This window comes from Lathyrus oleraceus, chromosome 3 (genome assembly GCF_024323335.1).
Source record: "Lathyrus oleraceus cultivar Zhongwan6 chromosome 3, CAAS_Psat_ZW6_1.0, whole genome shotgun sequence".
In the NCBI taxonomy this organism is placed as follows: Eukaryota; Viridiplantae; Streptophyta; class Magnoliopsida; order Fabales; family Fabaceae; genus Lathyrus; species Lathyrus oleraceus.
In genome coordinates this window covers 487,627,324-487,640,579 of record NC_066581.1, presented here as the reverse complement: position 1 = coordinate 487,640,579, position 13,256 = coordinate 487,627,324, and positions in this window count along the sequence as shown.

Genomic DNA, 13,256 nt, shown 5'->3' with positions numbered 1-13,256 from the left:
ATTTATAGCATTTGGGATTGATATTTGCACACTTGAAAAATTACTAAATTTGGTCATTTCATGCACAAGCTTATATGGGCGTGTACATGCCCATGAAGCAATCCATTTTGATCCATATCCAACTGTTCTGAAGTTCAAATGAGGCTTGAGTGGCAAGGCAATGATATGTGGAGTTTTGGACATTTGATTTTCTCCAATGATGTAGCTCTGTTAAGACCATGCGCAGCCCTAGCAAATCTCATCTAAAATGCATGAACTTGGGCTCTTTGGAAAGCATAGACCAAGGGGAACAAGTTTGATGTTGAACACTTTTTCATTTGGAACTTGGATCATGGTGAATTTGAAGGTGGAAGTTTGGAAATTTCAACATGTTGAAAATGTTTCTAAGTGTCAAGCCATATATCTCAATATTCCACCTTGCTTAACTTTTCATGTGAGCTTCAAATGAGAAAAGTGTCTTCATAAAAGTTGTATCTATTTCAAAGACCTTAAAAATGGTCACCAATTTCATAGCATTTGGATTTAGAATGGTAGAGGTATGCATTTTTGAAGTTTGGAAAAATCACTTGTTCAATGGTATAGGTAAAAAATGACCCATAATGTATCCTCATATCACATGCTCATAAAAGTTGATTTAGCTCTCACTATAAACATCAAAGTTGAAGTAGACATCTTGAATTTGATTTTTCAACTTGGAAATATTTCATATCATAAAATTTGAGCAATTTATGGCCTTGGGAAGTTGACTTTCAAATTAGGGTTTAGACAAAATGACCTATAATGTTTCAACATAGAAAATGATTTTCCAAGCAAAACTAGCTCTAGGTCTCAACATGAAAGTTGTTTGTAATGTCATTTAGAGTAACGTTTCTCTTGTAATCATTTTTAGATGGTGACAATTGTAGGAGATAGGGTCTAGGGAGACCCAGTTATGATCAGATGAAATCATCTGGCCAACCACCATCAATCAACTTGCTAACTTACAATTCTCTTGACTTTTTAGGATCATGGTAGATCATATATGCATAAGATGATGAATTTTGAGGTGTCCCTTGAGAAATTTGATCAATTGGTGAGATGGCTTGTTGGAGAAGTTACTCAAAATACCCAGTCAAACTAGGGTTTCCAAGGCAAATCACCTTCAAACTCTTGAAGAATACTTGATCAATATCATATGTAGGAATCATTGGGACTCATATATGATGCTTTTAGACATTGTGAATCAATCCTTGGTTATGCTTTTAGCCATGAGGGTCTCAAACCTTAGATATGAACTTGATAGATCATTGAGGATCGTACCCTACAAGAAGTTAGGCATATACAAAGACATATTTTTGGTATTTTGGTTAGTAAAATGATAATATACAAGTATGATACAATCACATAGTGCTTGGTGATTTCTCCCAAAACAAACCCAATGAGAGAGGGGTAAGGAGGATACCAAGGTATGATCCCAATGCTAATGCATATGATGAAATTGCATGAGGGATCTTAGGGTCAAAATTGGGGTTTTACAATGACATGAAAATTATTACTCAAAGATATGGTACTCTTGATACTTTCTCTGATTCCCCTTTTGTTAATTTTTTGAAGTTTCAAAAATTAGTGCAATTTAAGTTATTCTGGACCTGTGTAGTCTGATTTAGTAAGATTATTTTTACTACAACCTTCAATTAAATGGAAAAACTTTGTGTAAATTTTTTAAGTGGGAAGTTATTAAGTTAACATCTTCTGAAATTGGTGAATTATTGGGTATTCCTAATGAAGGATCACGGTTTCACCCTTACAAGTTGTGTGACTGGGAAGGGTTTTTAAAGAGAATTATTATGTATCATTTTGTAGAATGCCTGAATCTGTATTTCAGATTAAAAATTAGGGTTGATAACGAATATCTAAGAATATCTTTGGTGTAAGGAATCTAACTATGAATAACAGGTTGCTGCATTATTTCCTGATCTACGTTTTGGTTCCCAAAGTTGGAAATTATTCTCAATTAATGAGTTTGAACTGCAAATTATGTATTCTTTTCTTATGTACATTCGTCTGAATTAGGCATAATTTCTGAAAGTCAACATGTATATGTCAAAAGATAAAGTTACATGTTTACCTTATGCTAAGGAAGTGACCAAGATTCTCGAGCTTCATGATGTGAATTTTGATGTAGAAGTAAGTATGGAATTACAACAAGATAATGTGCTTGACCTTTGAACTCTATCTAGAATGGGAATTATTTGAAGTAAATCCAGAAATTATTATGTTCACAAAAGTGACTTGCTTCCTCCTTCTTTGACTCCTTCATCTTCATTTGCACATCTTGTTCCTGGATCGGTCAATGAACCTCCAGTCACTGATGTTTCCAATCAAATGATTATGGCTCAACTTCAAAGCATGCAGACTTTCATGACAAATATGATAAATGATATGTCTACTGGTTTTATAAATGTTCACTTTGAACTTCAAGGCCTCTCATACATATCGGAGAAGCTCGGGATTGATGAATATCACAAGTAGTTGGTTTATAAGGCTTATATTAGTTTCCTTTTCATTCCTTTGCATTTAGTTTAAGACATGTTCATATTATTTCCAATTGTATGCATTTGTGTACTTTTTCATTGTATGTTCGTACTTTTGGTTTATGTTTGTACCGTGCACTAAGTATTGAAATGTATGGCTAATATGTTTGTTATTCCCTTGCTTGTATGGTTATTCTGTGTGTATGCTATGCATGGACGTATCTCCTCTTATATATATTTTTACCACTTTTTATTCTTTTTGATAATGTCAAAAGAGGAGAAAAAGTTTGGTTATGTTTTTCTATGTTTCATTCCAATTACGTGACTACAAGAGTTCAATATTACAAGTTTTAGCAATTGAGGGGGAGTTTTTCAACTCTTGTAAAAAATACAAGATCAAAATTGGTTGTCATCATCAAAAACGGAGAGATTGTGAAGAAGATATCTTTTATCTAGTTGGTTTTGATGAAGAAAATAATTATCAAATAAAATGATTAAAAGTTTGATGACAAGTACATCAATGATAAATTTGAAAAAGAAGGTTGAGCATTTAATATCAAGTGAAGAATTGATATGTTTGATCATGATTAAGGGACTCATTAAAATTCATGTTATGATACTCTGAATGCTCATAATTTTATCACATACTTCATCTACAACCTTCTGACATCATTCTACATGAAAATCCATGGAAGTCTTGTCTGAAAGTTGTTTTTTGTGTTGGAAACAAAGTTGTAATCGATTACAACATTATTGTAATTGATTATAGAGTGCCATAATTAAAAAATTGGAGCCTTAGATTGTTGTAATCGATTAAAGTCACATTGTAATCAATTACTATATGAACCAATGTGATTTTTTATGAACCATAATCACTGTTTTTTAATGGCAAAGTGTCATACCCTAATTTTTAACCCTAAGATCCCACATATCATTTGCATCCTTGCATACAAACAAGATCACATCTTTGTCCTCTCCCTCTCATTTTTGAGTTTTCCTTTTTGCAGGGATAATTAAGCACTTCTTTATTAGTGTTTTGCTCTTGTGTTTATGTGTTCATTACTCATCTAACCACTAATCAAAATATCATAAATATGTTTTGATTTATTTAAAGTTTATTGTGCAAGGTAGGGCTTTTCCATCAAGAGCATCAATCATGGCTCCTCAGCTAGGGTTTGTTTTGATTCCTCAATAAAGTGTGCTCAACCATTGATTCTCAAGACGTTATATCTCAAGACATGATCTCTAAGGTCCTCAAGAATCTTGAAATCTCATTTGGATCAAGAGTATCTCAAAGTTTTGTGGCTAAATTCTCAAAGAAAGTCAAAGGTTCATGTGTTCATTTCCATGCCTTCTTCAATAAGTTGCCTCAATCTTTGAGCAATCTAATTAAGGGAAATTCAAAGGCACCTTATTTTGAGTTCATATGATCATCCATGTACCTTGGAATGCAAGAAAAGTCCAAGTGCACAAGCTTGTTCCAAGTGGTTTGATCAAAAATTCAACATTTGAAGTCAAAGTTCCAAGGATCACAACTCCTTCAATTCTCAACATTTTTGAATGATTCATATGAGTCTTCTCAATATCCTTTACAACTTATATTTACATGACAAGAGCCAATTATGCTTGGAGGATCATCAAAAGTTTGGAGACATTATAGGTCATTTGTGGAGTTAGTGAAATTTGACCTATTTTCAAGTGACTTTTTCTCAACTTTCAAGGATTACAACTTCTTCAATTTTCAACATTTGAGGCTGATTATTTTTGCATAATATCATTTGTGGTGCCCTCTACAAGTTTTCTTCAAGGATCAGAGTCAAATTATGATTGGAAGGCCATGGATTTCATTGAGACATTATAGGTCATTTTCAGGGGTTTGGTACTTGGAATTTTCTAAGTTACGGGACCCGTTTTCCGTGCTAACTTCAACATGCCATAACTTTGTGCTCAAGCATCCAAATGCAAACTTTGTTGGCACATTTTAATATTTGTTATGATGTCAACACATTGCAAAAGCAATGGGATAAAAAAGCCTCTTAAGTAGGATGCCCCATTGAGTTGAACATTGTGACTTGAAACTGAAGAAATCACCATGGTCCGAAATTTGAACTTCACTAATCTCAATTCCAAGCCAAATTAGAACTCATTTTGGATCTAAACATGTTTAAACAAGTCTACATAAGTTAATTGGCCCTTAAAACGCATCAATTGGCTGAGTTTTGATGAGTTTCAAGTCACACTTTTCACACACTCGGATCAAATTCATTTTGCATGAATTCTACATCATTTTACACGTATTTGGATCCAATCACATTTCCTAAAAGTAGAGGAAGATATTTCATTCATTTCTAAGCTTTGGAGAGTCAAGAACTCTCTGCTGCAACTTCAAATTTTTCCAGAAAATTCAATTATCGTGTTTTGAGTTTCAACTCAATTTCTCGATTCCATTAGCACCTTCAACATCCTCTGAAATTTTTGCAACAATTCCCAAGCTCTGAGACCTACTAAAGTGCTCTAACCAGATAAAGCTTCATCAACTTCTGATCACCATTTGGACAAGGTAGTTCTGAGCATCACTTAAACTCAAACAAGTTACCACAATGTAGTCTTTCACTCTCTGATGCTTTCCCCTAATTTATCTGGTGTCAATTGATCGTGTTTATCATTTTATTTTATTTTTCGTGGTTTCCTTATTTATGAAACTTCTCTGAAATTCCCCGTGCTTAGTTTAGATAAATGAATTTGGAGCATGAGGTTGAATTCGTGATGAAGAGGCGATCACATTGGTGGTGGTCTCGCGTTCTGAATACAAAACGATGAAACTCCGGTGAGGGACTATCGGAGAAGACAATCAGAGTTTATGTCAGGTCATTTGAGTTTAGAGACACATTAGACAAATGAAATATTTTGCTGGTTCAATCTGAATTGAATTCCGTGTTTTATTTTTGTTAAATTCCATCATGCGACCCAGCCTGAGGAGTGTTGGATCTTCCACATCAACTAATGAGGCCAGATCCAATGCTCCGTATTTTTTATGATTTTATTTCTTTTCCTATTTTAAATTTTAATTGCATTTTTTTTAAATTCATAAAAAAATCATTTTACATCCAAAAATTCCCAAAATAATTTCAAAAGTTCTCTTTTATTTTTCTTCATCTGATTTTTATTTTTCCATATTTTATTTTATTGATTTTCTATTTTTTATGGAATTTCTCTTTTCTTCTTTGTGTTAATTAGTTTAAAATATCTTTCTGCATTTTTAAATTCTGAAAATTTATTTTATGTCTCTTATTTTATTTCTAACATTTCATAATTTTCTTGACCATTTATTTGGTGTTTTGAAAGACTTTATGGATTTTCTCTTTTATTTCCCTTTTAAATTTCATTTTAAAAATATTTTTGATGCATTTTATTTTATTTTATTGCATTTTATATTTGTTTGACCTTTGTTGACTTCTGTTGGTCTTGGATCATGATTGTTTTGATCATATCTCTCATCAAACTCAATGGATTTTGGTTGTTGATGGGGTGAAAACCCTAATCCACCAAGATGGATGATTGATTTTGATGTGGACTTGATCAAGCATTTGATCCAATTTAGGTGTGATCTCTCTTATCCTCTTCTTCTTCATCTCTTTCTTTTCCTCTAGATCAATTGGATGACTTGTATCTATCTTGTTCATGTGTATGGATTGGTATTTTATGAACTTTCATCATTTCAAATCTACCTCCTAATTGATCCTGGATCATTTAAGTTACTTTGGATTGATGCATACATTTGTCTTAGGTGTTATGAAGTATGGATTGAAGTAATGGATCATCCTCCTAGCCTCTGTGCTTGATCCATCTTTTCTTTTGTGGTATGGTTTTAGGAGAATGATTTACATATCATGTCTCTAGCATGTATTAACACAAACATTATAATTGATCGACCTCAGATAGTTGTGACTTCTACATAAGTCCAATTACGATTTCTTAACATATAGCTAAACTTGTCCTGAAAGAAATTCATTTTTATAAGTGAGATTGTAAGTTTCCTAATCCTCATGGTATTGTGTGAAAATATTACTTTCTCTCCATTTATAGAGCTAGTGGCATACTTGTTGATTTTTATCCAAGTTGGAGCCCTTCTCATAAGTGCTGTAGAGGTTCATATTTTCATACTTATGGGTGAATAGTTGAGTGTTCTCAAAAAAATGACAAAAACATCTTTCATTTCCATCACTAACATTTGCTAACATATATCTTGCATTGATCTTACTTTAATGTTATTTATCTTATGCTCTTTATTCTTTTGTCATTTATTTTATGCTTTTATTTTTAGCATCATGTTATTTGTTATTTATCCATTTGGACTTTTATTTCTTTTAAATACATTAATAAAGAAAAAAAAACCTAAAAACGAAACTTGGTTCTCCTGATTCATGAACTTGTGGTTACTATCCTTAACATTGTTATGGAGTTATGAGCTTAGAACCATGATTTTGACCTTTGCTTTGGGAGCTGGTACTTTTAGACCTTGGGATTCATTTGTTACCTCTAGCTTTGGATTACTTTGTGAAGACTTGACTTGGTTATTCTGGTTTCATCTGATACATGAATTATTTTTTTCTTATGTGGTTTGCTCGAGGCTTAATCCAAAGGAGGGAATTCTTGCTTGATTTATGTCATAAAACTTTCTATCTCTTGGTTAGATCTTTCCTCCCTAGCTTTTACTTTGTGTTCTAGGATAGTCTCTTCTTCTCCTCCCCTTTTTTAATTTTCAAAATATTCTCTCTTTTCCAAAACCTTCTTGTTTCAAATTTGAACCATTTTCTCAATAAACCTTGACTTTTGTCAAATAATTTTCAAAACTTTTTTCTTAATAAATGCTAATACATCTTAAGCATATTCATACCAATTTTAAAAAGACTTAAAAATGCATTAGCCCATTCAAATCACTTTGTGCCCTTTTGTGCATTTTTTCTTTTAGAAATTTTTCTCAAAATTTAGACATGAGTCATTTTCATAGTTGAGTTGTAATTATCCTATCTCCATAGTATTGATGATAATTTTTTTCCACTTAAGAGAGCTAGTTGCATACTTGTTGATCTTTATCCAAGTTGGAGCCCTTCTTATGGTGATGTAAATTTCTCATATTTGTGGGTGACTAGTTGAGTATTCTCCTTAAAATGACAAAATGTCTTTTCATTAAAATGAACCAAAACAAAAGTCTTTGTTATTTTTATCACGAACTACGAGGTTTTGATCCTCCATTTCACTTTGTTGGTACGTAGGCATGAGACTCGAAAAGTTTTGGCAAACATGTAAAAAAATATTTATTTTTCCAACCCTCCAATCTTTTACAAACAACACCATTTTTTAAACCAAAATACATATTTTCAAATAGGTTCCTATAGAGTATTATAGATGTTTAGGGTGCTAATACCTTCCCTTTGCATAACCAACCTCCGGACCCTTATCTCTTTTTATTAGTTTTGCTTTAAAAACTTCTTTGGGTTTGTTCGTACTTTTTCCCTTTTCCTTCGGAAATAATAAAAGTGTGATAACGACTCTTGCTTTGTGAGTTAAATTAATCAATAACTTAATTTCAAAATTTTTACCACTTCACAAAGCTTTATGGAAGATTTTCTAACTTAAGCCATCATTCAAAAAGGCTTATAAAGGTGTATATAAGGCATTACATACCATAAAACCAAATTACCTCTTTCAATAATCAAATTCATACAATTCAAACATTGTTTTTTTAAAAGTGTTCATACAATTTCAAATTCTTCGAACTTTGCATAAATTTCATATATTCAAAAGTTTCGTTAAAATATTATGAGCACTTAAAGTATATACATTTGAATTTTGATATAGAGAAAGATATGATCAATCATTCAACGTGGAAATCAAGCCAAGAACAAATCTTATTTAAAATCATTTTCAAATTATGTGTTTTAACTTAGTCATCAAGATTGTGGTGATAAGTTGTTGTAAAGAAGAAATTAGGGGTATTTATTTTTGTTTATGTATTAGAAGGTTGTAAACAGGTCCTGGTGAAGAATTGTACAAGGATCTAAATCATAGTGGATAATCCTCTAAGGACTAGAGGGACTAAATGCACCTTGAGTTGATAAGGGGAACTACTATAATTCTTTGTGGTCTTTACTTTATGCCTTTAAAATTCTGCACTTTACATTCATCTTAAAGTAATATTCATACAATTGTTTTCAATACTTGAACAAATTAAGAAAAATTACGCAAAAACAAGAAAAAAAAATCAAAAATCCTAATTCACCTCCGCTCTTAGATTGCATCTCATAGTTACAATAAATATTTATCAAATCATAACTAATGGTACTAAAATAGTGTTTTTAAAACTAGATATTGTAACTAAAGTAGTATTTTCTTTGTTCTTGACACTAGATATTATAACACTACTATAAAATATATCTTTCGTAATGAGTTTTCACCTCCGTTGGATATTAGGCCAAGGATAAATATATTCCAATAGACGTCCTCCTTATTTTATTTTATATCTATAAAAATACAATTTTCCCCTCGGCTGGGCAAGCAACCATTGGGAAAAATGGCACTGGTACAGACTTCGATTCTCGACAACTAGAATTTTGTATTTTATTTTATAAAAAAAGGTACTACTTATTCCATTAGTTGGCCAAACAACCAATGGCAAATCTTTTTTGAAATGAAACATTTTTTAAAATTAAATATAAATCATTGGACATATACACAGAAGCTCGACACCCAAAAATTCTTAAACTGTCAATATCAATAGGATTATCTATCCATACCCCCTCTGCAACCTTCCCCTCCAATGACATTTTTAGTGACCTGTTGATAAGATAACACATTATGTTAATTTCCTCTTCCCATCTGTAACACCCCGATGAAATAAGGATAATTATTTAATTTAAATTAATAGAATATTTATTAATTTAATTAAATAATTGGAATATTATTGGATTATTATTATTATTATTGGAATATAAGTTGAAATCAGTAAAAGAGTTCCAATGGGTAAAAAGGGTTATTTCACGTGAAAAGGAAAAAAAAAGAGACAGAAAAGTGGAGAAAGAGCCAGAGAACAAGGGTTGAAGAGAGGAAAAGCTTGAAGCCGAAGGATTTTCCGGATTAACTCAGGTAAGGGGGTTTATCGTCGTTTGATGGGTATTATGGGTTAACATGTAATGGGTAGTGATAAACCATTGATTTGACCCTGATTAGAATGATGAATGTTGAAATTTATGAACTTATGGATGAATGTGATTTGAGTTATAATTGAAGAAAATTCGTAAGAATTAGATGGAATAATGTTAGAATTTGTGAGAGTGAATGGGTATGATCTGTGTTAGATGAGGTAAACGATAACTGTGTAAGAATTGGACTATGGGAGGTTGGAATTGAGAAATCCTGTAGCAGAGAAAACCCATAGCAGATCTGGAAAATTTTGGTTCTGGTCATACGCGTATGGTACTAGGCAATACGCGTATGAGATGGCTTGGAAGGGAGAGGATTGGCGCTGATACGCGCCATACGCGTGTAATTACGCGTAGCTGTGAGTGGTACGCGTATGGGTTGAGGCCATACGCGTATGGATGAGGAAGATGATGTTTTGAACGTGGTTTTGTCTCTGTTGGTACGCGTATGGGGAAGTGGTACGCGTAGCATACACGTATGAGACAGGTGATACGCGTATGGGTTTGGCTGAGAAATGGGCCATACACGTATGGGCATGGGGCATACGCGTATGGGCAGAATTGTGATTTTTCTGAGCTGTTGTTGTGCAGTTTTTGGTTGTTCAAGCTGAGTAATGTAAATTAGCTGATATATGATAGAGTAGGGATCATTTCCCGTTGTTTTGAGCAGTATAGGTATTAGTAGAGTGTGCTAATACTGTGATTGATTATGTGGCATGACATGATATGATTATGTGATAAATATGTTGATGATGTATGAGGGTATGCATAATGCTGTGAATGTATCTATTATGTATGCAATTGTGAATGGACTGTTTATGGCTTAGAGTGTGAGCATATGTCCATTGTGGATTGTTGATGATGTTTGCATGCTAGGTGATTAGCGTGCATATCATAGCCCTTGGGGTGGTAGCTAATTCCCATGGTGAGGAATTAGTGAGTGAGTCACTAGGTCTCAAATGAGTGGGACTAGTGAGCTTGGTAGCCGTATCTGGATTTGATCGGTGAGGTTGAACTCTATGTTCACGAATAGTCGGTACCGCATGCATGGAGTCTCATTGCATAATGTATATATGGCGTATAATATGAATGGATGTATTCCAATATTATACGTGTGTTTTGTGTTTGTGTTGAATATGATTTGAGTTGATGTTGCCATTGCTGTATGTATGATCTGATTAGGGTGATGAATGTGTTAAATTACTTAGCATTACATGATATTTTATAATGCTTATTATATCGATTGAGGAACTCACCCTTACAACTATGTTTCAGGTAACGAGCAGTGATTGAGTAGAAGCTAGTGCTTGGAGTCTAGTATAGTTCCTTAGTGGGTCATGCTCTGGTAGATGTAACATCGAGACGGGATGTTTTACTATGTTCTCATTTTGGTTGTTGAACAACTTTACATGTAATGTGTTACATGTTTTGCATGTTGTCAGATTTTATCCGCTGCAAATTATGCAATGTTTTATTTTGATTAAATAAATGAGCATGACCAGATATTTTGGTGAATGGTGTGAAGTGTCAAGTGTGACACCCTTAATTGCATATCTACTCTGACTATATTTTACTGTTTTAATTAAATATTTGGGGTATTTTAGAAGGGTGTTACATTAGTGGTATCAGAGCATAGTCGGTCGAGTCGAGTCGTAATTATTCTGTTTCCCTGTACGGGATAGGTGTTGTGTAACCCTATCAGTACTTATTGTTTTAGCTTGTTGGGCTCTCAGAATAGAGATGGCTGGAAGAGGTAGAGACGATGCTGCGATTGCTGAGGCTCTGGGTATGCTAGCTGGAGTACTTGGAGGGAATCCGAATGTTGTGGGAATGGGAGCTGCTCGTCAACTGAGTGAGTTCCAGAAGAACAATCCTCCAATGTTCAAGGGAGCATACGATCCAGATGGTGCTCAGAAGTGGTTGAAGGAGATCGAGAGGATCTTCCGAGTGACTGAGTGTGCCGATAACCAGAAGGTCAGGTTCGGTACGCATATGCTGTCAGAGGAAGCAGATGATTGGTGGGTTGCTGCCCGCACTGAGTTGGAAGCTGCTGGGAGTGCTGAGATCACTTGGGCGGTGTTCAGAGAGAGATTTCTGAGGAAGTACTTTCCAGAGGATGTCAGAGGAAAGAAAGAGATAGAGTTCTTAGAATTGAAGCAGGGCAACCGGTCTGTTACTGAGTATGCTGCTAAGTTCACAGAGCTGTCGAAGTATTACACTCCCTATGATGAGGCTACTGGGGAATTTTCAAAATGTGTGAAGTTTGAGAACGGGTTACGTCCCGAGATCAAGCAGGCTATTGGGTATCAGCGGATTAGAGTGTTTTCTGACTTGGTTGACTGTTGCAGAATTTTTGAACAGGATACCAAGGCCAGAGCGGAGAGCTATCAGCAGAGGGTTGATAGGAAAGGCAAGAATCAGAATGATCGTGGGAAACCGTATGCAGCTGGCAAAGGTTTCCAGAGGCAGAGTGGGATGAAGAGACCTAGTGGGGGAGACTCCAGTGCCCCTGCTAAGTGTTACAGATGTGGTCAGGCTGGACATCGTATCCATGAGTGTACCAGTACTGAGAGGAAGTGTTTCAAGTGTGGCAAAGGTGGTCACTTGGCTGCAGAGTGCCGGTTGAAGACTATGACTTGTTTCAACTGTGGAGAGGTGGGTCATATCAGTCCACAGTGTCCTAAGCCGAAGAAAGAGAACCAGTCGGGAGGCAAGGTCTTTGCTTTATCGGGTTCTGAGACTTCTGCAGATGATCGTTTGATCCGAGGTACGTGTTATATTAATGGCTTTCCTCTTATAGCTATTATTGACACAGGTGCGACTCATTCCTTTATATCTTTGGATTGTGCTGTGAAACTTAAATTAGAGATATCTGAGATGCATGGAAGTATGGTGATTGATACTCCTGCGAAGGGTTCAGTGATCACTACTTCAGTTTGTTTAAATTGTTCTTTGAGTATTTTTGGTAGAGACTTTGGGATGGACCTTGTGTGTCTTCCACTAGTGCAGATTGATGTTATCCTGGGTATGAACTGGTTGGTGTTTAACCGAGTTTATATCAACTATTTTGATAAGACTGTGATCTTTCCTGAGATTGAGGAAGGAAGGAGTTTGTTTCTATCAGCAAGGCAGGTGAATGAGGCAGTAGCAGATGGGGCAGAGTTGTTTATGCTGTTAGCGACTTTGGAGGCTAAAGATAAACTGGTGATTTGCGATCTAGCCGTAGTGTGTGATTTTCCTGATGTGTTTCCTGAAGAAGTGAATGAATTACCGCCAGAGCGTGAAGTTGAGTTCTCGATTGATTTGGTACCTGGTACTAGGCCGATATCGATGGCTCCGTACCGTATGTCTGCTGTTGAGTTAACTGAATTGAAGAGTCAGCTGGAAGATTTGTTGGATAAGAAATTTATTCGTCCGAGTGTGTCACCGTGGGATGCACCAGTGTTATTGGTTAAGAAGAAAGAAGGTACTATGAGGTTGTGTGTGTGTCATACCCCGATTTTGGCCTTGAATTTTTCCCATCAATCGGTCATTTACATTT